Source organism: Lissotriton vulgaris, chromosome 12, assembly GCF_964263255.1.
Source record: "Lissotriton vulgaris chromosome 12, aLisVul1.2, whole genome shotgun sequence".
NCBI classification, from domain to species: domain Eukaryota; kingdom Metazoa; phylum Chordata; class Amphibia; order Caudata; family Salamandridae; genus Lissotriton; species Lissotriton vulgaris.
Genome location: NC_141700.1, coordinates 445,297,074 through 445,322,369, shown reverse-complemented (window position 1 = coordinate 445,322,369; position 25,296 = coordinate 445,297,074). Strand labels below are relative to the sequence as shown.

At 31.8% G+C, this 25,296-nt stretch overlaps 4 non-coding genes across 4 annotated transcripts; all 4 read left to right on the top strand.

Moving 5' to 3' along the window:
- Window positions 1–6,852: 6,852 nt before the first annotated feature.
- On the top strand, window positions 6,853–6,926 carry TRNAI-AAU (transfer RNA isoleucine (anticodon AAU)). Its single transcript has one exon. It is a non-coding gene; the product is annotated as a tRNA-Ile (tRNA).
- A 790-nt stretch (window positions 6,927–7,716) lies between these two features.
- Window positions 7,717–7,790, top strand: TRNAI-AAU (transfer RNA isoleucine (anticodon AAU)). Its single transcript has one exon. It is a non-coding gene; the product is annotated as a tRNA-Ile (tRNA).
- A 4,235-nt stretch (window positions 7,791–12,025) lies between these two features.
- On the top strand, window positions 12,026–12,099 carry TRNAI-AAU (transfer RNA isoleucine (anticodon AAU)). The gene has a single exon. It is a non-coding gene; the product is annotated as a tRNA-Ile (tRNA).
- Window positions 12,100–12,889: 790 nt separating this feature from the next.
- On the top strand, window positions 12,890–12,963 carry TRNAI-AAU (transfer RNA isoleucine (anticodon AAU)). The gene has a single exon. It is a non-coding gene; the product is annotated as a tRNA-Ile (tRNA).
- Window positions 12,964–25,296: the final 12,333 nt, after the last annotated feature.

The window sequence follows — 25,296 nt, the reverse complement described above, 5'->3', positions numbered from 1 at the left end:
GGTTCGATCCCTGTACAGGCCAAGTTTAATTGTTTGTAAAAAGATACATTTTTCTTGTGTCTCATTTTTGACTGTTTATCACCTTGGATCAAACGGAGCTTGAAGGATTGGATGAATATATTTCATATAGTTGTAGAATTAATTATTATTCTGAAAGCTCCTGGAATATCTATTAATGGTTCTAAGTTCTAACGCCAAGTAACTAAATCTCTTATTTATTGCAATTTATTGAGGTCATTTTTGTTTTGTCTTGTTGATGAAATATAAAGATAGTATGAATGTAAACAGCTGAATATAAGCTTTCCAACTATCCCGGGTTAACAATCAGTAGCACTTCATCATCTGCTATTTCTTCAATAGTATGCTATATATTTAGTGAGCCTATTAGTTTAGTCTTTAGAGTATAAAATTAAAAATGCCAAGGACATACTTTCAATCAGTCTCCAAGCCAATACTTGATGCTCCTTTAATGTTGAAAATAGATGTATTTTCTTCTGTATCATGTGTATGTCTATATTTCCTTTGAGGGGAAGCTGATAGAATGATTAGATGAATCAATTGCATATAGGTGATGAATTATTATTTATTGCTAAAACACATGGAAAAAACATTAATGGTTCTAAGTTCTAACACTAAGTATGAACATCTCTTTTGTATTGCAATTTTTTTAGAGTCATATTAGTTTCTTCATGTTGATATTATATAAGTATAACTTCATGGTAAACCTCTGAAATTAAGCTTTCCAAATCTCCCGGGTTAACTATCAATAGCACTTCTTCATATGTTGGACTTCCAGGAATTTGTGCAAAACGGCCTGTTAGCTCAGATGGTTAGAGCGTGGTGCTAATAACGCCAAGGTCACAGGTTCAATCCCTGTACAGGCCGAGTTTAATTGTTTATAAAAAGATTAATTTTTCTTGTGTCTAATTTTTGACTGTTTATCACCTTGGATCAAACGCTGCTTGAAGGATTGGATGAATACATTTGATATAGTTGTAGAATTAATTATTATTCTGAAAGCTCCTGGAATATCTATTAATGGTTCTAAGTTCTAACTCCAAGTAACTAAATCTCCTATTTATTGCAATTCATTGAGGTCATTTTTGTTTTGTCTTGTTGATGAAATATAAAGATAGTATGAATGTAAACAGCTGAATATAAGCTTTCCAACTATCCCGGGTTAACAATCAGTAGCACTTCATCATCTGCTATTTCTTCAATAGTATGCTATATATTTAGTGAGCCTATTAGTTTAGTCTTTAGAGCAAAATTTTAAAAATGCCAAGGACATAATTTCAATCAGTCTCCAAGCCAATACTTGATGCTCCTTTAATGTTGAAAATAGATGTATTTTCTTCTGTATCATGTGTATCTTTATATTTCCTTTGAGGGGAAGCTGATAGAATGATTAAATGAATCAATTGCATATAGGTGATGAATTCTTATTTATTGCTAAAACACATGGAAAAAACATTAATGGTTCTAAGTTCTAACACTAAGTATGAAAATCTCTTTTGTATTGTAATTTTTTTAAAGTCATATTAGTTTCTTCATGTTGATATTATATAAGTATAACTTCATGGTAAACCTCTGAAATTAAGCTTTCCAAATCTCCCGGGTTAACTATCATTAGCACTTCTTCATATGCTGGACTTCCAGGAGTTTTTGCAAAATGGCCTGTTAGCTCAGATGGTTAGAGCGTGGTTCTAATAGCGACAAGGTCACATGTTCGATCCCTATACAGGCCAAGTTTAATTGTTTGAAAAAAGATTAATTTTTTCTTGCGTCTCATTCTTGACTGTTTATTACCTTGGATCAAACGCTGCTTGAAGGATTGGATAAATACATTTGATATAGTTGTAGAATTAATTATTATTCTAAAAGCTCCTGGAATATCTATTAATGGTTCTAAGTTCTAACGCCAAGTAACTAAATCTCTTATTTATTGCAATTCATTGAGGTCATTTTTGTTTTGTCTTGTTGATGAAATATAAAGATAGTATGAATGTAAACAGCTGAATATAAGCTTTCCAACTATCCCGGGTTAACAATCGGTAGCACTTCATCATCTGCTATTTCTTCAATAGTATGCTATATATTTAGTGAGCCTATTAGTTTAGTCTTTAGAGCAAAAAGTTAAAAATGCCAAGGACATATTTTCAATCAGTCTCCAAGCCAATACTTGATGCTCCTTTAATGTTGAAAATAGATGTATTTTCTTCTGTATCATGTGTATCTCTATATTTCCTTTGAGGGGAAGCTGATAGAATGATTAAATGAATCAATTGCATATAGGTGATGAATTGTTATTTATTGCTAAAACACATGGAAAAAACATTAATGGTTCTAAGTTCTAACACTAAGTATGAAAATCTCTTTTGTATTGTAATTTTTTTAAAGTCATATTAGTTTCTTCATGTTGATAATATATATTTATAAGTTCATGGTAAACCTCTGAAATTAAGCTTTCCAAATCTCCCGGGTTAACTATCATTAGCACTTCTTCATATGCTGGACTTCCAGCAATTCATGCAAAACGGCCTGTTAGCTCAGATGGTTAGAGTGTGGTGCTAATAACGCCAAGGTCACAGGTTCGATCCCTGTACAGGCCAAGTTTAATTGTTTGTAAAAAGATACATTTTTCTTGTGTCTCATTTTTGACTGTTTATCACCTTGGATCAAACGGAGCTTGAAGGATTGGATGAATATATTTCATATAGTTGTAGAATTAATTATTATTCTGAAAGCTCCTGGAATATCTATTAATGGTTCTAAGTTCTAACGCCAAGTAACTAAATCTCTTATTTATTGCAATTTATTGAGGTCATTTTTGTTTTGTCTTGTTGATGAAATATAAAGATAGTATGAATGTAAACAGCTGAATATAAGCTTTCCAACTATCCCGGGTTAACAATCAGTAGCACTTCATCATCTGCTATTTCTTCAATAGTATGCTATATATTTAGTGAGCCTATTAGTTTAGTCTTTAGAGTATAAAATTAAAAATGCCAAGGACATACTTTCAATCAGTCTCCAAGCCAATACTTGATGCTCCTTTAATGTTGAAAATAGATGTATTTTCTTCTGTATCATGTGTATGTCTATATTTCCTTTGAGGGGAAGCTGATAGAATGATTAGATGAATCAATTGCATATAGGTGATGAATTATTATTTATTGCTAAAACACATGGAAAAAACATTAATGGTTCTAAGTTCTAACACTAAGTATGAACATCTCTTTTGTATTGCAATTTTTTTAGAGTCATATTAGTTTCTTCATGTTGATATTATATAAGTATAACTTCATGGTAAACCTCTGAAATTAAGCTTTCCAAATCTCCCGGGTTAACTATCAATAGCACTTCTTCATATGCTGGACTTCCAGGAATTTGTGCAAAACGGCCTGTTAGCTCAGATGGTTAGAGCGTGGTGCTAATAACGCCAAGGTCACAGGTTCAATCCCTGTACAGGCCGAGTTTAATTGTTTATAAAAAGATTAATTTTTCTTGTGTCTAATTTTTGACTGTTTATCACCTTGGATCAAACGCTGCTTGAAGGATTGGATGAATACATTTGATATAGTTGTAGAATTAATTATTATTCTGAAAGCTCCTGGAATATCTATTAATGGTTCTAAGTTCTAACTCCAAGTAACTAAATCTCCTATTTATTGCAATTCATTGAGGTCATTTTTGTTTTGTCTTGTTGATGAAATATAAAGATAGTATGAATGTAAACAGCTGAATATAAGCTTTCCAACTATCCCGGGTTAACAATCAGTAGCACTTCATCATCTGCTATTTCTTCAATAGTATGCTATATATTTAGTGAGCCTATTAGTTTAGTCTTTAGAGCAAAATTTTAAAAATGCCAAGGACATAATTTCAATCAGTCTCCAAGCCAATACTTGATGCTCCTTTAATGTTGAAAATAGATGTATTTTCTTCTGTATCATGTGTATCTTTATATTTCCTTTGAGGGGAAGCTGATAGAATGATTAAATGAATCAATTGCATATAGGTGATGAATTCTTATTTATTGCTAAAACACATGGAAAAAACATTAATGGTTCTAAGTTCTAACACTAAGTATGAAAATCTCTTTTGTATTGTAATTTTTTTAAAGTCATATTAGTTTCTTCATGTTGATATTATATATTTATAACTTCATGGTAAACCTCTGAAATTAAGCTTTCCAAATCTCCCGGGTTAACTATCATTAGCACTTCTTCATATGCTGGACTTCCAGGAAATTGTGCAAAACGGCCTGTTAGCTCAGATGGTTAGAGCTTGGTGCTAATAACGCCAAGGTCACAGGTTCGATCCCTGTACAGCCCAAGTTTAATTGTTTGAAAAAAGATTAATTTTTCTTGTGTCTCATTTTTGACTGTTTATCACCTTGGATCAAACGCTGCTTGGAGGATTGGATGAATACATTTGATATAGTTGTAGAATTAATTATTATTCTGAAAGCTCCTGAAATATCTATTAATGGTTCTAAGTTCTAACGCCAAGTAACTAAATCTCTTATTTATTGCAATTTATTGAGGTCATTTTTGTTTTGTCTTGTTGATGAAATATAAGGATAGTATGAATGTAAACAGCTGAATATAAGCTTTCCAACTATCCCGGGTTAACAATCGGTAGCACTTCATCATCTGCTATTTCTTCAATAGTATGCTATATATTTAGTGATCCTATTAGTTTAGTCTTTAGAGCATAAAGTTAAAAATGCCAAGGACATACTTTCAATCAATCTCCTAGCCAATACTTGATGCTCCTTTAATGTTGAAAATAGATGTATTTTCTTCTGTATATGTGTATCTCTATATTTCCTTTGAGGGGAAGCTGATAGAATGATTAAATGAATCAATTGCAAATAGGTGATGAATTGTTATTTATTGCTAAAACACATGGAAAAAACATTAATGGTTCTAAGTTTTAACACTAAGTATGAACATCTCTTTTGTATTGTAATTTTTTTAAAGTCATATTAGTTTCTTCATGTTGATATTATATATTTGTAACTTCATGGTAAACCTCTGAAATTAAGCTTTCCAAATCTCCCGGGTTAACTATCATTAGCACTTCTTCATATGCTGGACTTCCAGGAAATTGTGCAAAACGGCCTGTTAGCTCAGATGGTTAGAGCGTGGTGCTAATAACGCCAAGGTCACAGGTTCGATCCCTGTACAGGCAAAGTTTAATTGTTTGAAAAAAGATTAATTTTTCTTGTGTCTCATTTTTGACTGTTTATCACCTTGGATCAAACACTGCTTGAAGGATTGGATAAATACATTTGATATAGTTGTAGAATTAATTATTATTCTGAAAGCTCCTGGAATATCTATTAATGGTTCTAAGTTCTAACGCCAAGTAACTTAATCTCTTATTTATTGCAATTTATTGAGGTCATTTTTGTTTTGTCTTGTTGATGAAATATAAAGATAGTATGAATGTAAACAGCTGAATATAAGCTTTCCAACTATCCTGGGTTAACAATCGGTAGCACTTCATCATCTGCTATTTCTTCAATAGTATGCTATATATTTAGTGAGCCTATTAGTTTAGTCTTTAGAGCATAAAGTTAAAAATGCCAAGGACATACTTTCAATCAGTCTCCTAGCCAATACTTGATGCTCCTTTAATGTTGAAAATAGATGTATTTTCTTCTGTATCATGTGTATCTCTATATTTTCTTTAAGGGGAAGCTGATAGAATGATTAAATGAATCAATTGCAGATAGGTGATGAATTGTTATTTATTGCTAAAACACATGGAAAAAACATTAATGGTTCTAAGTTCTAACACTAAGTATGAAAATCTCTTTTGTATTGTGATTTTTTTAAAGTCATATTAGTTTCTTCATGTTGATATTATATATTTATAACTTCATGGTAAACCTCTGAAATTAAGCTTTCCAAATCTCCCGGGTTAACTATCATTAGCACTTCTTCATATGCTGGACTTCCAGCAATTCATGCAAAACGGCCTGTTAGCTCAGATGGTTGGAGCGTGGTGCTAATAACGCCAAGGTCACAGGTTCGATCCCTGTACAGGCCAAGTTTAATTGTTTGTAAAAACATAAATTTTTCTTGTGTCTCATTTTTGACTGTTTATCACCTTGGATCAAACGGAGCTTGAAGGATTGGATGAATATATTTCATATGGTTGTAGAATTAATTATTATTCTGAAAGCTCCTGGAATATCTATTAATGGTTCTAAGTTCTAACGCCAAGTAACTTAAACTCTTATTTATTGCAATTTATTGAGGTCATTTTTGTTTTGTCTTGTTGATAAAATATAAAGATAGTATGAATGTAAACAGCTGAATATAAGCTTTCCAACTATCCCGGGTTAACAATCAATAGCACTTCATCATCTGCTATTTCTTCAATGGTATGCTATATATTTATTGAGCCTATTAGTTTAGTCTTTAGAGCATAAAGTTAAAAATGCCAAGGACATACCTTCAATCAGTCTCCAAGCCAATACTTGATGCTCCTTTAATGTTGAAAATAGATGTATTTTCTTCTGTATCATGTGTATGTCTATATTTCGTTTGAGGGGAAGCTGATAGAATGATTAGATGAATCAATTGCATATAGGTGATGAATTGTTATTTATTGCTAAAACACATGGAAAAAAGATTAATGGTTCTAAGTTCTAACACTAAGTATGAAAATCTCTTTTGTGTTGTAATTTTTTTAAAGTCATAGTAGTTTCTTCATGTTGATATTATATATTTATAATTTCATGGTAAACCTCTGAAATTCAGCTATCCAAATCTCCCGGGTTAACTATCATTAGCAGTTCTTCACATGCTGGACTTCCATAAATTTGGGCAAAACGGCTTGTTAGCTCAGATGGTTAGAGCGTGGTGCTAATAACGCCAAGGTCACAGGTTCGATCCCTGTACAGGCCAAGTTTAATTGTTTGAAAAAAGATTAATTTTTCTTGTGTTTCATTCTTGACTGTTTATCACCTTGGATCAAACGCTGCTTGAAGGATTGGATGAATACATTTGATATAGTTGTAGAATTAATTATTATTCTGAAAGCTCCTGGAATATCTATTAATGGTTCTAAGTTCAAACGCCAAGTAACTAAATCTTCTATTTATTGCAATTTATTGAGGTCATTTTTGTTTTGTCTTGTTGATGAAATATAAAGATAGTATGAATGTAAACAGCTGAATATAAGCTTTCCAACTATCCCGGGTTAACAATCGATAGCACTTCATCATCTGCTATTTCTTCAACGGTATGCTATATATTTATTGAGCCTATTAGTTTAGTCTTTAGAGCATAAAGTTAAAAATGCCAAGGACATACCTTGAATCAGTCTCCAAGCCAATACTTGATGCTCCTTTAATGTTGAAAATAGATGTATTTTCTTCTGTATCATGTGTATGTCTATATTTCCTTTGAGGGGAAGCTGATAGAATGATTAGATGAATCAATTGCATATAGGTGATGAATTGTTATTTATTGCTAAAACACATGGAAAAAAACATTAATGGTTCTAAGTTCTAACACTGAGTATGAAAATCTCTTTTGTATTGTCATTTTTTTAAAGTCATATTAGTTTCTTCATGTTGATATTATATATTTGTACTTTCATGGTAAACCTCTGAAATTAAGCTTTCCAAATCTCCCGGGTTAACTATCATTAGCACTTCTTCACATGCTGGACTTCCAGGATTTTGTGAAAAATGGCCTGTTAGCTCAGATGGTTAGAGCGTGGTGCTAATAACGCCAAGGTCACAGGTTCGATCCCTGTACAGGCCAAGTTTAATTGTTTGAAAAAAGAGTAATTTTTCTTGTGTCTCATTTTTGACTGTTTATCACCTTGGATCAAACACTGCTTGAAGGATTGGATGAATACATTTGATATAGTTGTAGAATTAATTATTATTCTGAAAGCTCCTGGAATATCTATTAATGGTTCTAAGTTCTAACTCCAAGTAACTAAATCTCTTATTTATTGCAATTCATTGAGGTCATTTTTGTTTTGTCTTGTTGATGAAATATAAAGATAGTATGAATGTAAACAGCTGAATATAAGCTTTCCAACTATCCCAGGTTAACAATCAGTAGCACTTCATCATCTGCTATTTCTTCAATAGTATGCTATATATTTAGTGAGCCTATTAGTTTAGTCTTTAGAGCAAAAAGTTAAAAATGCCAAGGACATATTTTCATCAGTCTCCAAGCCAATACTTGATGCTTTAATGTTGAAAATAGATGTATTTTCTTCTGTATCATGTGTATCTCTATATTTCCTTTGAGGGGAAGCTGATAGAATGATTAAATGAATCAATTGCATATAGGTGATGAATTGTTATTTATTGCTAAAACACATGGAAAAAACATTAATGGTTCTAAGTTCTAACACTAAGTATGAACATCTCTTTTGTATTGTAATTTTTTTAAAGTCATATTAGTTTCTTCATGTTGATATTATATATTTATAACTTCATGGTAAACCTCTGAAATTAAGCTTTCCAAATCTCCCGGGTTAACTATCATTAGCACTTCTTCATATGCTGGACTTCCAGGAAATTGTGCAAAACGGACTGTTAGCTCAGATGGTTAGAGCTTGGTGCTAATAACGCCAAGGTCACAGGTTCGATCCCTGTACAGGCCAAGTTTAATTGTTTGAAAAAAGATTAATTTTTCTTGTGTCGCATTTTTGACTGTTTATCACCTTGGATAAAACACTGCTTGAAGGATTGGATAAATTCATTTGATATAGTTGTAGAATTAATTATTATTCTGAAAGCTCCTGGAATACCTATTAATGGTTCTAAGTTCTAACGCCAAGTAACTTAAACTCTTATTTATTGCAATTTATTGAGGTCATTTTTTTTGTCTTGTTGATGAAATATAAAGATAGTATGAATGTAAACAGCTGAATATAAGCTTTCCAACTATCCCGGGTTAACAATCGATAGCACTTCATCATCTGCTATTTCTTCAATGGTATGCTATATATTTATTGAGCCTATTAGTTTAGTCTTTAGAGCATAAAGTTAAAAATGCCAAGGACATACTTTCAATCAATCTCCTAGCCAATACTTGATGCTCCTTTAATGTTGAAAATAGATGTATTTTCTTCTGTATCATGTGTTTCTCTATATTTTCTTTGAGGGGAAGCTGATAGAATGATTAAATGAATCAATTGCATATAGGTGATGAATTGTTATTTATTGCTAAAACACATGGAAAAAACATTAATGGTTCTAAGTTCTAACACTAAGTATGAAAATCTCGTTTGTATTGTAATTTTTTTAAAGTCATATTAGTTTCTTCATGTTGATATTATATAAGTATAACTTCATGGTAAACCTCTGAAATTAAGCTTTCCAAATCTCCCGGGTTAACTATCATTAGCACTTCTTCATATGCTGGACTTCCAGGAATTTGTGCAAAACGGCCTGTTAGCTCAGATGGTTAGAGTGTGGTGCTAATAACGCCAAGGTCACAGGTTCGATCCCTGTACAGGCCAAGTTTAATTGTTTGTAAAAAGATAAATTTTTCTTGTGTCTCATTTTTGACTGTTTATCACCTTGGATCAAACGGAGCTTGAAGGATTGGATGAATATATTTCATATAGTTGTAGAATTAATTATTATTCTGAAAGCTCCTGGAATATCTATTAATGAGTCTAAGTTCTAACGCCAAGTAACTAAATCTCTTATTTATTGCAATTCATTGAGGTCATTTTTGTTTTGTCTTGTTGATGAAATATAAAGATAGTATGAATGTAAACAGCTGAATATAAGCTTTCCAACTATCCCGGGTTAACAATCAGTAGCACTTCATCATCTGCTATTTCTTCAATAGTATGCTATATATTTAGTGAGCCTATTAGTTTAGTCTTTAGAGTATAAAATTAAAAATGCCAAGGACATACTTTCAATCAGTCTCCAAGCCAATACTTGATGCTCCTTTAATGTTGAAAATAGATGTATTTTCTTCTGTATCATGTGTATGTCTATATTTCCTTTGAGGGGAAGCTGATAGAATGATTAGATGAATCAATTGCATATAGGTGATGAATTATTATTTATTGCTAAAACACATGGAAAAAACATTAATGGTTCTAAGTTCTAACACTAAGTATGAACATCTCTTTTGTATTGCAATTTTTTTAGAGTCATATTAGTTTCTTCATGTTGATATTATATAAGTATAACTTCATGGTAAACCTCTGAAATTAAGCTTTCCAAATCTCCCGGGTTAACTATCATTAGCACTTCTTCATATGCTGGACTTCCAGGAATTTGTGCAAAACGGCCTGTTAGCTCAGATGGTTAGAGCGTGGTGCTAATAACGCCAAGGTCACAGGTTCAATCCCTGTACAGGCCGAGTTTAATTGTTTATAAAAAGATTAATTTTTCTTGTGTCTAATTTTTGACTGTTTATCACCTTGGATCAAACGCTGCTTGAAGGATTGGATGAATACATTTGATATAGTTGTAGAATTAATTATTATTCTGAAAGCTCCTGGAATATCTATTAATGGTTCTAAGTTCTAACTCCAAGTAACTAAATCTCCTATTTATTGCAATTCATTGAGGTCATTTTTGTTTTGTCTTGTTGATGAAATATAAAGATAGTATGAATGTAAACAGCTGAATATAAGCTTTCCAACTATCCCGGGTTAACAATCAGTAGCACTTCATCATCTGCTATTTCTTCAATAGTATGCTATATATTTAGTGAGCCTATTAGTTTAGTCTTTAGAGCAAAATTTTAAAAATGCCAAGGACATAATTTCAATCAGTCTCCAAGCCAATACTTGATGCTCCTTTAATGTTGAAAATAGATGTATTTTCTTCTGTATCATGTGTATCTTTATATTTCCTTTGAGGGGAAGCTGATAGAATGATTAAATGAATCAATTGCATATAGGTGATGAATTCTTATTTATTGCTAAAACACATGGAAAAAACATTAATGGTTCTAAGTTCTAACACTAAGTATGAAAATCTCTTTTGTATTGTGATTTTTTTAAAGTCATATTAGTTTCTTCATGTTGATATTATATATTTATAACTTCATGGTAAACCTCTGAAATTAAGCTTTCCAAATCTCCCGGGTTAACTATCATTAGCACTTCTTCATATGCTGGACTTCCAGCAATTCATGCAAAACGGCCTGTTAGCTCAGATGGTTGGAGCGTGGTGCTAATAACGCCAAGGTCACAGGTTCGATCCCTGTACAGGCCAAGTTTAATTGTTTGTAAAAACATAAATTTTTCTTGTGTCTCATTTTTGACTGTTTATCACCTTGGATCAAACGGAGCTTGAAGGATTGGATGAATATATTTCATATGGTTGTAGAATTAATTATTATTCTGAAAGCTCCTGGAATATCTATTAATGGTTCTAAGTTCTAACGCCAAGTAACTTAAACTCTTATTTATTGCAATTTATTGAGGTCATTTTTGTTTTGTCTTGTTGATAAAATATAAAGATAGTATGAATGTAAACAGCTGAATATAAGCTTTCCAACTATCCCGGGTTAACAATCAATAGCACTTCATCATCTGCTATTTCTTCAATGGTATGCTATATATTTATTGAGCCTATTAGTTTAGTCTTTAGAGCATAAAGTTAAAAATGCCAAGGACATACCTTCAATCAGTCTCCAAGCCAATACTTGATGCTCCTTTAATGTTGAAAATAGATGTATTTTCTTCTGTATCATGTGTATGTCTATATTTCGTTTGAGGGGAAGCTGATAGAATGATTAGATGAATCAATTGCATATAGGTGATGAATTGTTATTTATTGCTAAAACACATGGAAAAAAGATTAATGGTTCTAAGTTCTAACACTAAGTATGAAAATCTCTTTTGTGTTGTAATTTTTTTAAAGTCATAGTAGTTTCTTCATGTTGATATTATATATTTATAATTTCATGGTAAACCTCTGAAATTCAGCTATCCAAATCTCCCGGGTTAACTATCATTAGCAGTTCTTCACATGCTGGACTTCCATAAATTTGGGCAAAACGGCTTGTTAGCTCAGATGGTTAGAGCGTGGTGCTAATAACGCCAAGGTCACAGGTTCGATCCCTGTACAGGCCAAGTTTAATTGTTTGAAAAAAGATTAATTTTTCTTGTGTTTCATTCTTGACTGTTTATCACCTTGGATCAAACGCTGCTTGAAGGATTGGATGAATACATTTGATATAGTTGTAGAATTAATTATTATTCTGAAAGCTCCTGGAATATCTATTAATGGTTCTAAGTTCAAACGCCAAGTAACTAAATCTTCTATTTATTGCAATTTATTGAGGTCATTTTTGTTTTGTCTTGTTGATGAAATATAAAGATAGTATGAATGTAAACAGCTGAATATAAGCTTTCCAACTATCCCGGGTTAACAATCGATAGCACTTCATCATCTGCTATTTCTTCAACGGTATGCTATATATTTATTGAGCCTATTAGTTTAGTCTTTAGAGCATAAAGTTAAAAATGCCAAGGACATACCTTGAATCAGTCTCCAAGCCAATACTTGATGCTCCTTTAATGTTGAAAATAGATGTATTTTCTTCTGTATCATGTGTATGTCTATATTTCCTTTGAGGGGAAGCTGATAGAATGATTAGATGAATCAATTGCATATAGGTGATGAATTGTTATTTATTGCTAAAACACATGGAAAAAAACATTAATGGTTCTAAGTTCTAACACTGAGTATGAAAATCTCTTTTGTATTGTCATTTTTTTAAAGTCATATTAGTTTCTTCATGTTGATATTATATATTTGTACTTTCATGGTAAACCTCTGAAATTAAGCTTTCCAAATCTCCCGGGTTAACTATCATTAGCACTTCTTCACATGCTGGACTTCCAGGATTTTGTGAAAAATGGCCTGTTAGCTCAGATGGTTAGAGCGTGGTGCTAATAACGCCAAGGTCACAGGTTCGATCCCTGTACAGGCCAAGTTTAATTGTTTGAAAAAAGAGTAATTTTTCTTGTGTCTCATTTTTGACTGTTTATCACCTTGGATCAAACACTGCTTGAAGGATTGGATGAATACATTTGATATAGTTGTAGAATTAATTATTATTCTGAAAGCTCCTGGAATATCTATTAATGGTTCTAAGTTCTAACTCCAAGTAACTAAATCTCTTATTTATTGCAATTCATTGAGGTCATTTTTGTTTTGTCTTGTTGATGAAATATAAAGATAGTATGAATGTAAACAGCTGAATATAAGCTTTCCAACTATCCCAGGTTAACAATCAGTAGCACTTCATCATCTGCTATTTCTTCAATAGTATGCTATATATTTAGTGAGCCTATTAGTTTAGTCTTTAGAGCAAAAAGTTAAAAATGCCAAGGACATATTTTCATCAGTCTCCAAGCCAATACTTGATGCTTTAATGTTGAAAATAGATGTATTTTCTTCTGTATCATGTGTATCTCTATATTTCCTTTGAGGGGAAGCTGATAGAATGATTAAATGAATCAATTGCATATAGGTGATGAATTGTTATTTATTGCTAAAACACATGGAAAAAACATTAATGGTTCTAAGTTCTAACACTAAGTATGAACATCTCTTTTGTATTGTAATTTTTTTAAAGTCATATTAGTTTCTTCATGTTGATATTATATATTTATAACTTCATGGTAAACCTCTGAAATTAAGCTTTCCAAATCTCCCGGGTTAACTATCATTAGCACTTCTTCATATGCTGGACTTCCAGGAAATTGTGCAAAACGGACTGTTAGCTCAGATGGTTAGAGCTTGGTGCTAATAACGCCAAGGTCACAGGTTCGATCCCTGTACAGGCCAAGTTTAATTGTTTGAAAAAAGATTAATTTTTCTTGTGTCGCATTTTTGACTGTTTATCACCTTGGATAAAACACTGCTTGAAGGATTGGATAAATTCATTTGATATAGTTGTAGAATTAATTATTATTCTGAAAGCTCCTGGAATACCTATTAATGGTTCTAAGTTCTAACGCCAAGTAACTTAAACTCTTATTTATTGCAATTTATTGAGGTCATTTTTTTTGTCTTGTTGATGAAATATAAAGATAGTATGAATGTAAACAGCTGAATATAAGCTTTCCAACTATCCCGGGTTAACAATCGATAGCACTTCATCATCTGCTATTTCTTCAATGGTATGCTATATATTTATTGAGCCTATTAGTTTAGTCTTTAGAGCATAAAGTTAAAAATGCCAAGGACATACTTTCAATCAATCTCCTAGCCAATACTTGATGCTCCTTTAATGTTGAAAATAGATGTATTTTCTTCTGTATCATGTGTTTCTCTATATTTTCTTTGAGGGGAAGCTGATAGAATGATTAAATGAATCAATTGCATATAGGTGATGAATTGTTATTTATTGCTAAAACACATGGAAAAAACATTAATGGTTCTAAGTTCTAACACTAAGTATGAAAATCTCGTTTGTATTGTAATTTTTTTAAAGTCATATTAGTTTCTTCATGTTGATATTATATAAGTATAACTTCATGGTAAACCTCTGAAATTAAGCTTTCCAAATCTCCCGGGTTAACTATCATTAGCACTTCTTCATATGCTGGACTTCCAGGAATTTGTGCAAAACGGCCTGTTAGCTCAGATGGTTAGAGTGTGGTGCTAATAACGCCAAGGTCACAGGTTCGATCCCTGTACAGGCCAAGTTTAATTGTTTGTAAAAAGATAAATTTTTCTTGTGTCTCATTTTTGACTGTTTATCACCTTGGATCAAACGGAGCTTGAAGGATTGGATGAATATATTTCATATAGTTGTAGAATTAATTATTATTCTGAAAGCTCCTGGAATATCTATTAATGAGTCTAAGTTCTAACGCCAAGTAACTAAATCTCTTATTTATTGCAATTCATTGAGGTCATTTTTGTTTTGTCTTGTTGATGAAATATAAAGATAGTATGAATGTAAACAGCTGAATATAAGCTTTCCAACTATCCCGGGTTAACAATCAGTAGCACTTCATCATCTGCTATTTCTTCAATAGTATGCTATATATTTAGTGAGCCTATTAGTTTAGTCTTTAGAGTATAAAATTAAAAATGCCAAGGACATACTTTCAATCAGTCTCCAAGCCAATACTTGATGCTCCTTTAATGTTGAAAATAGATGTATTTTCTTCTGTATCATGTGTATGTCTATATTTCCTTTGAGGGGAAGCTGATAGAATGATTAGATGAATCAATTGCATATAGGTGATGAATTATTATTTATTGCTAAAACACATGGAAAAAACATTAATGGTTCTAAGTTCTAACACTAAGTATGAACATCTCTTTTGTATTGCAATTTTTTTAGAGTCATATTAGTTTCTTCATGTTGATATTATATAAGTATAACTTCATGGTAAACCTCTGAAATTAAGCTTTCCAAATCTCCCGGGTTAACTATCATTAGCACTTCTTCATATGCTGGACTTCCAGGAATTTGTGCAAAACGGCCTGTTAGCTCAGATGGTTAGAGCGTGGTGCTAATAACGCCAAGGTCACAGGTTCAATCCCTGTACAGGCCGAGTTTAATTGTTTATAAAAAGATTAATTTTTCTTGTGTCTAATTTTTGACTGTTTATCACCTTGGATCAAACGCTGCTTGAAGGATTGGATGAATACATTTGATATAGTTGTAGAATTAATTATTATTCTGAAAGCTCCTGGAATATCTATTAATGGTTCTAAGTTCTAACTCCAAGTAACTAAATCTCCTATTTATTGCAATTCATTGAGGTCATTTTTGTTTTGTCTTGTTGATGAAATATAAAGATAGTATGAATGTAAACAGCTGAATATAAGCTTTCCAACTATCCCGGGTTAACAATCAGTAGCACTTCATCATCTGCTATTTCTTCAATAGTATGCTATATATTTAGTGAGCCTATTAGTTTAGTCTTTAGAGCAAAATTTTAAAAATGCCAAGGACATAATTTCAATCAGTCTCCAAGCCAATACTTGATGCTCCTTTAATGTTGAAAATAGATGTATTTTCTTCTGTATCATGTGTATCTTTATATTTCCTTTGAGGGGAAGCTGATAGAATGATTAAATGAATCAATTGCATATAGGTGATGAATTCTTATTTATTGCTAAAACACATGGAAAAAACATTAATGGTTCTAAGTTCTAACACTAAGTATGAAAATCTCTTTTGTATTGTAATTTTTTTAAAGTCATATTAGTTTCTTCATGTTGATATTATATATTTATAACTTCATGGTAAACCTCTGAATTTAAGCTTTCCAAATCTCCCGGGTTAACTATCATTAGCAGTTCTTCACATGCTGGACTTCCATAAATTTGGGCAAAACGGCCTGTTAGCTCAGATGGTTAGAGCTTGGTGCTAATAACGCCAAGGTCACAGGTTCGATCCCTGTACAGGCCAAGTTTAATTGTTTGAAAAAAGATTAATTTTTCTTGTGTCTCATTTTTGACTGTTTATCACCTTGGATCAAACGCTGCTTGGAGGATTGGATGAATACATTTGATATAGTTGTAGAATTAATTATTATTCTGAAAGCTCCTGAAATATCTATTAATGGTTCTAAGTTCTAACGCCAAGTAACTAAATCTCTTATTTATTGCAATTTATTGAGGTCATTTTTGTTTTGTCTTGTTGATGAAATATAAAGATAGTATGAATGTAAACAGCTGAATATAAGCTTTCCAACTATCCCGGGTTAACAATCGGTAGCACTTCATCATCTGCTATTTCTTCAATAGTATGCTATATATTTAGTGATCCTATTAGTTTAGTCTTTAGAGCATAAAGTAAAAAATGCCAAGGACATACTTTCAATCAATCTCCTAGCCAATACTTGATGCTCCTTTAATGTTGAAAATAGATGTATTTTCTTCTGTATCATGTGTATCTCTATATTTTCTTTGAGGGGAAGCTGATAGAATGATTAAATGAATCAATTGCATATAGGTGATGAATTGTTATTTATTGCTAAAACACATGGAAAAAACATTAATGGTTCTAAGTTCTAACACTAAGTATGAACATCTCTTTTGTATTGTAATTTTTTTAAAGTCATATTAGTTTCTTCATGTTGATATTATATATTTATAACTTCATGGTAAACCTCTGAAATTAAGCTTTCCAAATCTCTCAGGTTAACTATCATTAGCACTTCTTCATATGCTGGACTTCCAGGAAATTGTGCAAAACGGCCTGTTAGCTCAGATGGTTAGAGTGTGGTGCTAATAACGCCAAGGTCACAGGTTCGATCCCTGTACAGGCCAAGTTTAATTGTTCGAAAAAAGAGTAATTTTTCTTGTGTCTCATTTTTGACTGTTTATCACCTTGGATCAAACACTGCTTGAAGGATTGGATGAATACATTTGATATAGTTGTAGAATTAATTATTATTCTGAAAGCTCCTGGAATATCTATTAATGGTTCTAAGTTCTAACTCCAAGTAACTAAATCTCTTATGTATTGCAATTCATTGAGGTCATTTTTGTTTTGTCTTGTTGATGAAATATAAAGATAGTATGAATGTAAACAGCTGAATATAAGCTTTCCAACTATCCCGGGTTAACAATCAGTAGCACTTCATCATCTGCTATTTCTTCAATAGTATGCTATATATTTAGTGAGCCTATTAGTTTAGTCTTTAGAGCAAAAAGTTAAAAATGCCAAGGACATATTTTCATCAGTCTCCAAGCCAATACTTGATGCTCCTTTAATGTTGAAAATAGATGTATTTTCTTCTGTATCATGTGTTTCTCTATATTTTCTTTGAGGGGAAGCTGATAGAATGATTAAATGAATCAATTGCATATAGGTGATGAATTCTTATTTATTGCTAAAACACATGGAAAAAACATTAATGGTTCTAAGTTCTAACACTAAGTATGAAAATCTCGTTTGTATTGTAATTTTTTTAAAGTCATATTAGTTTCTTCATGTTGATATTATATATTTATAACTTCATGGTAAACCTCTGAAATTAAGCTTTCCAAATCTCCCGGGTTAACTATCATTAGCACTTCTTCATATGCTGGACTTCCAGCAATTCATGCAAAACAGCCTGTTAGCTCAGATGGTTAGAGTGTGGTGCTAATAACGCCAAGGTCACAGGTTCGATCCCTGTACAGGCCAAGTTTAATTGTTTGTAAAAAGATAAATTTTTCTTGTGTCTCATTTTTCACTGTTTATCACCTTGGATCAAACGGAGCTTGAAGGATTGGATGAATATATTTCATGTAGTTGTAGAATTAATTATTATTCTGAAAGCTCCTGAAATATCTATTAATGAGTCTAAGTTCTAACGCCAAGTAACTAAATCTCTTATTTATTGCAATTCATTGAGGTCATTTTTGTTTTGTCTTGTTGATGAAATATAAAGATAGTATGAATGTAAACAGCTGAATATAAGCTTTCCAACTATCCCGGGTTAACAATCAGTAGCACTTCATCATCTGCTATTTCTTCAATAGTATGCTATATATTTAGTGAGCCTATTAGTTTAGTCTTTAGAGTATAAAGTTAAAAATGCCAAGGACATACTTTCAATCAGTCTCCAAGCCAATACTTGATGCTCCTTTAATGTTGAAAATAGATGTATTTTCTTCTGTATCATGTGTATGTCTATATTTCCTTTGAGGGGAAGCTGATAGAATGATTAGATGAATCAATTGCATATAGGGGATGAATTATTATTTATTGCTAAAACACATGGAAAAAACATTAATGGTTCTAAGTTCTAACACTAAGTATGAACATCTCTTTTGTATTGCAATTTTTTTAGAGTCATATTAGTTTCTTCATGTTGATATTATATAAGTATAACTTCATGGTAAACCTCTGAAATTAAGCTTTCCAAATCTCCCGGGTTAACTATCATTAGCACTTCTTCATATGCTGGACTTCCAGGAATTTGTGCAAAACGGCCTGTTAGCTCAGATGGTTAGAGTGTGGTGCTAATAACGCCAAGGTCACAGGTTCAATCCCTGTACAGGCCGAGTTTAATTGTTTATAAAAAGATTAATTTTTCTTGTGTCTAATTTTTGACTGTTTATCACCTTGGATCAAACGCTGCTTGAAGGATTGGATGAATACATTTGATATAGTTGTAGAATTAATTATTATTCTGAAAGCTCCTGGAATATCTATTAATGGTTCTAAGTTCTAACTCCAAGTAACTAAATCTCCTATTTATTGCAATTCATTGAGGTCATTTTTGTTTTGTCTTGTTGATGAAATATAAAGATAGTATGAATGTAAACAGCTGAATATAAGCTTTCCAACTATCCCGGGTTAACAATCAGTAGCACTTCCTCATCTGCTATTTCTTCAATAGTATGCTATATATTTAGTGAGCCTATTAGTTTAGTCTTTAGAGCAAAATTTTAAAAATGCCAAGGACATAATTTAGATCAGTCCCCAAGCCAATACTTGATGCTCCTTTAATGTTGAAAATAGATGTATTTTCTTCTGTATCATGTGTATCTTTATATTTCCTTTGAGGGGAAGCTGATAGAATGATTAAATGAATCAATTGCATATAGGTGATGAATTCTTATTTATTGCTAAAACACATGGAAAAAACATTAATGGTTCTAAGTTCTAACACTAAGTATGAAAATCTCTTTTGTATTGTAATTTTTTTAAAGTCATATTAGTTTCTTCATGTTGATATTATATATTTATAACTTCATGGTAAACCTCTGAATTTAAGCTTTCCAAATCTCCCGGGTTAACTATCATTAGCACTTCTTCATATGCTGGACTTCCAGGAAATTGTGCAAAACGGCCTGTTAGCTCAGATGGTTAGAGCTTGGTGCTAATAACGCCAAGGTCACAGGTTCGATCCCTGTACAGGCCAAGTTTAATTGTTTGAAAAAAGATTATTTTTTCTTGTGTCTCATTTTTGACTGTTTATCACCTTGGATCAAACGCTGCTTGGAGGATTGGATGAATACATTTGATATAGTTGTAGAATTAATTAATATTCTGAAAGCTCCTGAAATATCTATTAATGGTTCTAAGTTCTAACGCCAAGTAACTAAATCTCTTATTTATTGCAATTTATTGAGGTCATTTTTGTTTTGTCTTGTTGATGAAATATAAAGATAGTATGAATGTAAACAGCTGAATATAAGCTTTCCAACTATCCCGGGTAACAATCGGTAGCACTTCATCATCTGCTATTTCTTCAATAGTATGCTATATATTTAGTGATCCTATTAGTTTAGTCTTTAGAGCATAAAGTTAAAAATGCCAAGGACATACTTTCAATCAATCTCCTAGCCAATACTTGATGCTCCTTTAATGTTGAAAATAGATGTATTTTCTTCTGTATCATGTGTATCTCTATATTTTCTTTGAGGGGAAGCTGATAGAATGATTAAATGAATCAATTGCATATAGGTGATGAATTGTTATTTATTGCTAAAACACATGGAAAAAACATTAATGGTTCTAAGTTCTAACACTAAGTATGAACATCTCTTTTATATTGTAATTTTTTTAAAGTCATATTAGTTTCTCCATGTTGATATTATATATTTATAACTTCATGGTAAACCTCTGAAATTAAGCTTTCCAAATCTCCCAGGTTAACTATCATTAGCACTTCTTCATATGCTGGACTTCCAGGAAATTGTGCAAAATGGCCTGTTAGCTCAGATGGTTAGAGTGTGGTGCTAATAATGCCAAGGTCACAGGTTCGATCCCTGTACAGGCCAAGTTTAATTGTTTGAAAAAAGAGTAATTTTTCTTGTGTCTCATTTTTGACTGTTTATCACCTTGGATCAAACACTGCTTGAAGGATTGGATGAATACATTTGATATAGTTGTAGAATTAATTATTATTCTGAAAGCTCCTGGAATATCTATTAATGGTTCTAAGTTCTAACTCCAAGTAACTAAATCTCTTATTTATTGCAATTCATTGAGGTCATTTTTGTTTTGTCTTGTTGATGAAATATAAAGATAGCATGAATGTAAACAGCTGAATATAAGCTTTCCAACTATCCCGGGTTAACAATCAGTAGCACTTCATCATCTGCTATTTCTTCAATAGTATGCTATATATTTAGTGAGCCTATTAGTTTAGTCTTTAGAGCAAAAAGTTAAAAATGCCAAGGACATATTTTCATCAGTCTCCAAGCCAATACTTGATGCTTTAATGTTGAAAATAGATGTATTTTCTTCTGTATCATGTGTATCTCTATATTTCCTTTGAGGGGAAGCTGATAGAATGATTAAATGAATCAATTGCATATAGGGGATGAATTATTATTTATTGCTAAAACACATGGAAAAAACATTAATGGTTCTAAGTTCTAACACTAAGTATGAACATCTCTTTTGTATTGCAATTTTTTTAGAGTCATATTAGTTTCTTCATGTTGATATTATATAAGTATAACTTCATGGTAAACCTCTGAAATTAAGCTTTCCAAATCTCCCGGGTTAACTATCATTAGCACTTCTTCATATGCTGGACTTCCAGGAATTTGTGCAAAACGGCCTGTTAGCTCAGATGGTTAGAGTGTGGTGCTAATAACGCCAAGGTCACAGGTTCAATCCCTGTACAGGCCGAGTTTAATTGTTTATAAAAAGATTAATTTTTCTTGTGTCTAATTTTTGACTGTTTATCACCTTGGATCAAACGCTGCTTGAAGGATTGGATGAATACATTTGATATAGTTGTAGAATTAATTATTATTCTGAAAGCTCCTGGAATATCTATTAATGGTTCTAAGTTCTAACTCCAAGTAACTAAATCTCCTATTTATTGCAATTCATTGAGGTCATTTTTGTTTTGTCTTGTTGATGAAATATAAAGATAGTATGAATGTAAACAGCTGAATATAAGCTTTCCAACTATCCCGGGTTAACAATCAGTAGCACTTCCTCATCTGCTATTTCTTCAATAGTATGCTATATATTTAGTGAGCCTATTAGTTTAGTCTTTAGAGCAAAATTTTAAAAATGCCAAGGACATAATTTAGATCAGTCTCCAAGCCAATACTTGATGCTCCTTTAATGTTGAAAATAGATGTATTTTCTTCTGTATCATGTGTATCTTTATATTTCCTTTGAGGGGAAGCTGATAGAATGATTAAATGAATCAATTGCATATAGGTGATGAATTCTTATTTATTGCTAAAACACATGGAAAAAACATTAATGGTTCTAAGTTCTAACACTAAGTATGAAAATCTCTTTTGTATTGTAATTTTTTTAAAGTCATATTAGTTTCTTCATGTTGATATTATATATTTATAACTTCATGGTAAACCTCTGAATTTAAGCTTTCCAAATCTCCCGGGTTAACTATCATTAGCACTTCTTCATATGCTGGACTTCCAGGAAATTGTGCAAAACGGCCTGTTAGCTCAGATGGTTAGAGCTTGGTGCTAATAACGCCAAGGTCACAGGTTCGATCCCTGTACAGGCCAAGTTTAATTGTTTGAAAAAAGATTATTTTTTCTTGTGTCTCATTTTTGACTGTTTATCACCTTGGATCAAACGCTGCTTGGAGGATTGGATGAATACATTTGATATAGTTGTAGAATTAATTAATATTCTGAAAGCTCCTGAAATATCTATTAATGGTTCTAAGTTCTAACGCCAAGTAACTAAATCTCTTATTTATTGCAATTTATTGAGGTCATTTTTGTTTTGTCTTGTTGATGAAATATAAAGATAGTATGAATGTAAACAGCTGAATATAAGCTTTCCAACTATCCCGGGTTAACAATCGGTAGCACTTCATCATCTGCTATTTCTTCAATAGTATGCTATATATTTAGTGATCCTATTAGTTTAGTCTTTAGAGCATAAAGTTAAAAATGCCAAGGACATACTTTCAATCAATCTCCTAGCCAATACTTGATGCTCCTTTAATGTTGAAAATAGATGTATTTTCTTCTGTATCATGTGTATCTCTATATTTTCTTTGAGGGGAAGCTGATAGAATGATTAAATGAATCAATTGCATATAGGTGATGAATTGTTATTTATTGCTAAAACACATGGAAAAAACATTAATGGTTCTAAGTTCTAACACTAAGTATGAACATCTCTTTTATATTGTAATTTTTTTAAAGTCATATTAGTTTCTTCATGTTGATATTATATATTTATAACTTCATGGTAAACCTCTGAAATTAAGCTTTCCAAATCTCCCAGGTTAACTATCATTAGCACTTCTTCATATGCTGGACTTCCAGGAAATTGTGCAAAATGGCCTGTTAGCTCAGATGGTTAGAGTGTGGTGCTAATAACGCCAAGGTCACAGGTTCGATCCCTGTACAGGCCAAGTTTAATTGTTTGAAAAAAGAGTAATTTTTCTTGTGTCTCATTTTTGACTGTTTATCACCTTGGATCAAACACTGCTTGAAGGATTGGATGAATACATTTGATATAGTTGTAGAATTAATTATTATTCTGAAAGCTCCTGGAATATCTATTAATGGTTCTAAGTTCTAACTCCAAGTAACTAAATCTCTTATTTATTGCAATTCATTGAGGTCATTTTTGTTTTGTCTTGTTGATGAAATATAAAGATAGCATGAATGTAAACAGCTGAATATAAGCTTTCCAACTATCCCGGGTTAACAATCAGTAGCACTTCATCATCTGCTATTTCTTCAATAGTATGCTATATATTTAGTGAGCCTATTAGTTTAGTCTTTAGAGCAAAAAGTTAAAAATGCCAAGGACATATTTTCATCAGTCTCCAAGCCAATACTTGATGCTTTAATGTTGAAAATAGATGTATTTTCTTCTGTATCATGTGTATCTCTATATTTCCTTTGAGGGGAAGCTGATAGAATGATTAAATGAATCAATTGCATATAGGTGATGAATTGTTATTTATTGCTAAAACACATGGAAAAAACATTAATGGTTCTAAGTTTTAACACTAAGTATGAACATCTCTTTTGTATTGTAATTTTTTTAAAGTCATATTAGTTTCTTCATGTTGATATTATATATTTGTAACTTCATGGTAAACCTCTGAAATTAAGCTTTCCAAATCTCCCGGGTTAACTATCATTAGCACTTCTTCATATGCTGGACTTCCAGGAATTTGTGCAAAACGGCCTGTTAGCTCAGATGGTTAGAGCGTGGTGCTAATAACGCCAAGGTCACAGGTTCAATCCCTGTACAGGCCGAGTTTAATTGTTTATAAAAAGATTAATTTTTCTTGTGTCTAATTTTTGACTGTTTATCACCTTGGATCAAACGCTGCTTGAAGGATTGGATGAATACATTTGATATAGTTGTAGAATTAATTATTATTCTGAAAGCTCCTGGAATATCTATTAATGGTTCTAAGTTCTAACTCCAAGTAACTAAATCTCCTATTTATTGCAATTCATTGAGGTCATTTTTGTTTTGTCTTGTTGATGAAATATAAAGATAGTATGAATGTAAACAGCTGAATATAAGCTTTCCAACTATCCCGGGTTAACAATCAGTAGCACTTCATCATCTGCTATTTCTTCAATAGTATGCTATATATTTAGTGAGCCTATTAGTTTAGTCTTTAGAGCAGAATTTTAAAAATGCCAAGGACATAATTTCAATCAGTCTCCAAGCCAATACTTGATGCTCCTTTAATGTTGAAAATAGATGTATTTTCTTCTGTATCATGTGTATCTTTATATTTCCTTTGAGGGGAAGCTGATAGAATGATTAAATGAATCAATTGCATATAGGTGATGAATTCTTATTTATTGCTAAAACACATGGAAAAAACATTAATGGTTCTAAGTTCTAACACTAAGTATGAAAATCTCTTTTGTATTGTAATTTTTTTAAAGTCATATTAGTTTCTTCATGTTGATATTATATATTTATAACTTCATGGTAAACCTCTGAATTTAAGCTTTCCAAATCTCCCGGGTTAACTATCATTAGCACTTCTTCATATGCTGGACTTCCAGGAAATTGTGCAAAACGGCCTGTTAGCTCAGATGGTTAGAGTGTGGTGCTAATAACGCCAAGGTCACAGGTTCGATCCCTGTACAGGCCAAGTTTAATTGTTTGAAAAAAGATTAATTTTTCTTGTGTCTCATTTTTGACTGTTTATCACCTTGGATCAAACGCTGCTTGGAGGATTGGATGAATACATTTGATATAGTTGTAGAATTAATTATTATTCTGAAAGCTCCTGAAATATCTATTAATGGTTCTAAGTTCTAACGCCAAGTAACTAAATCTCTTATTTATTGCAATTTATTGAGGTCATTTTTGTTTTGTCTTGTTGATGAAATATAAAGATAGTATGAATGTAAACAGC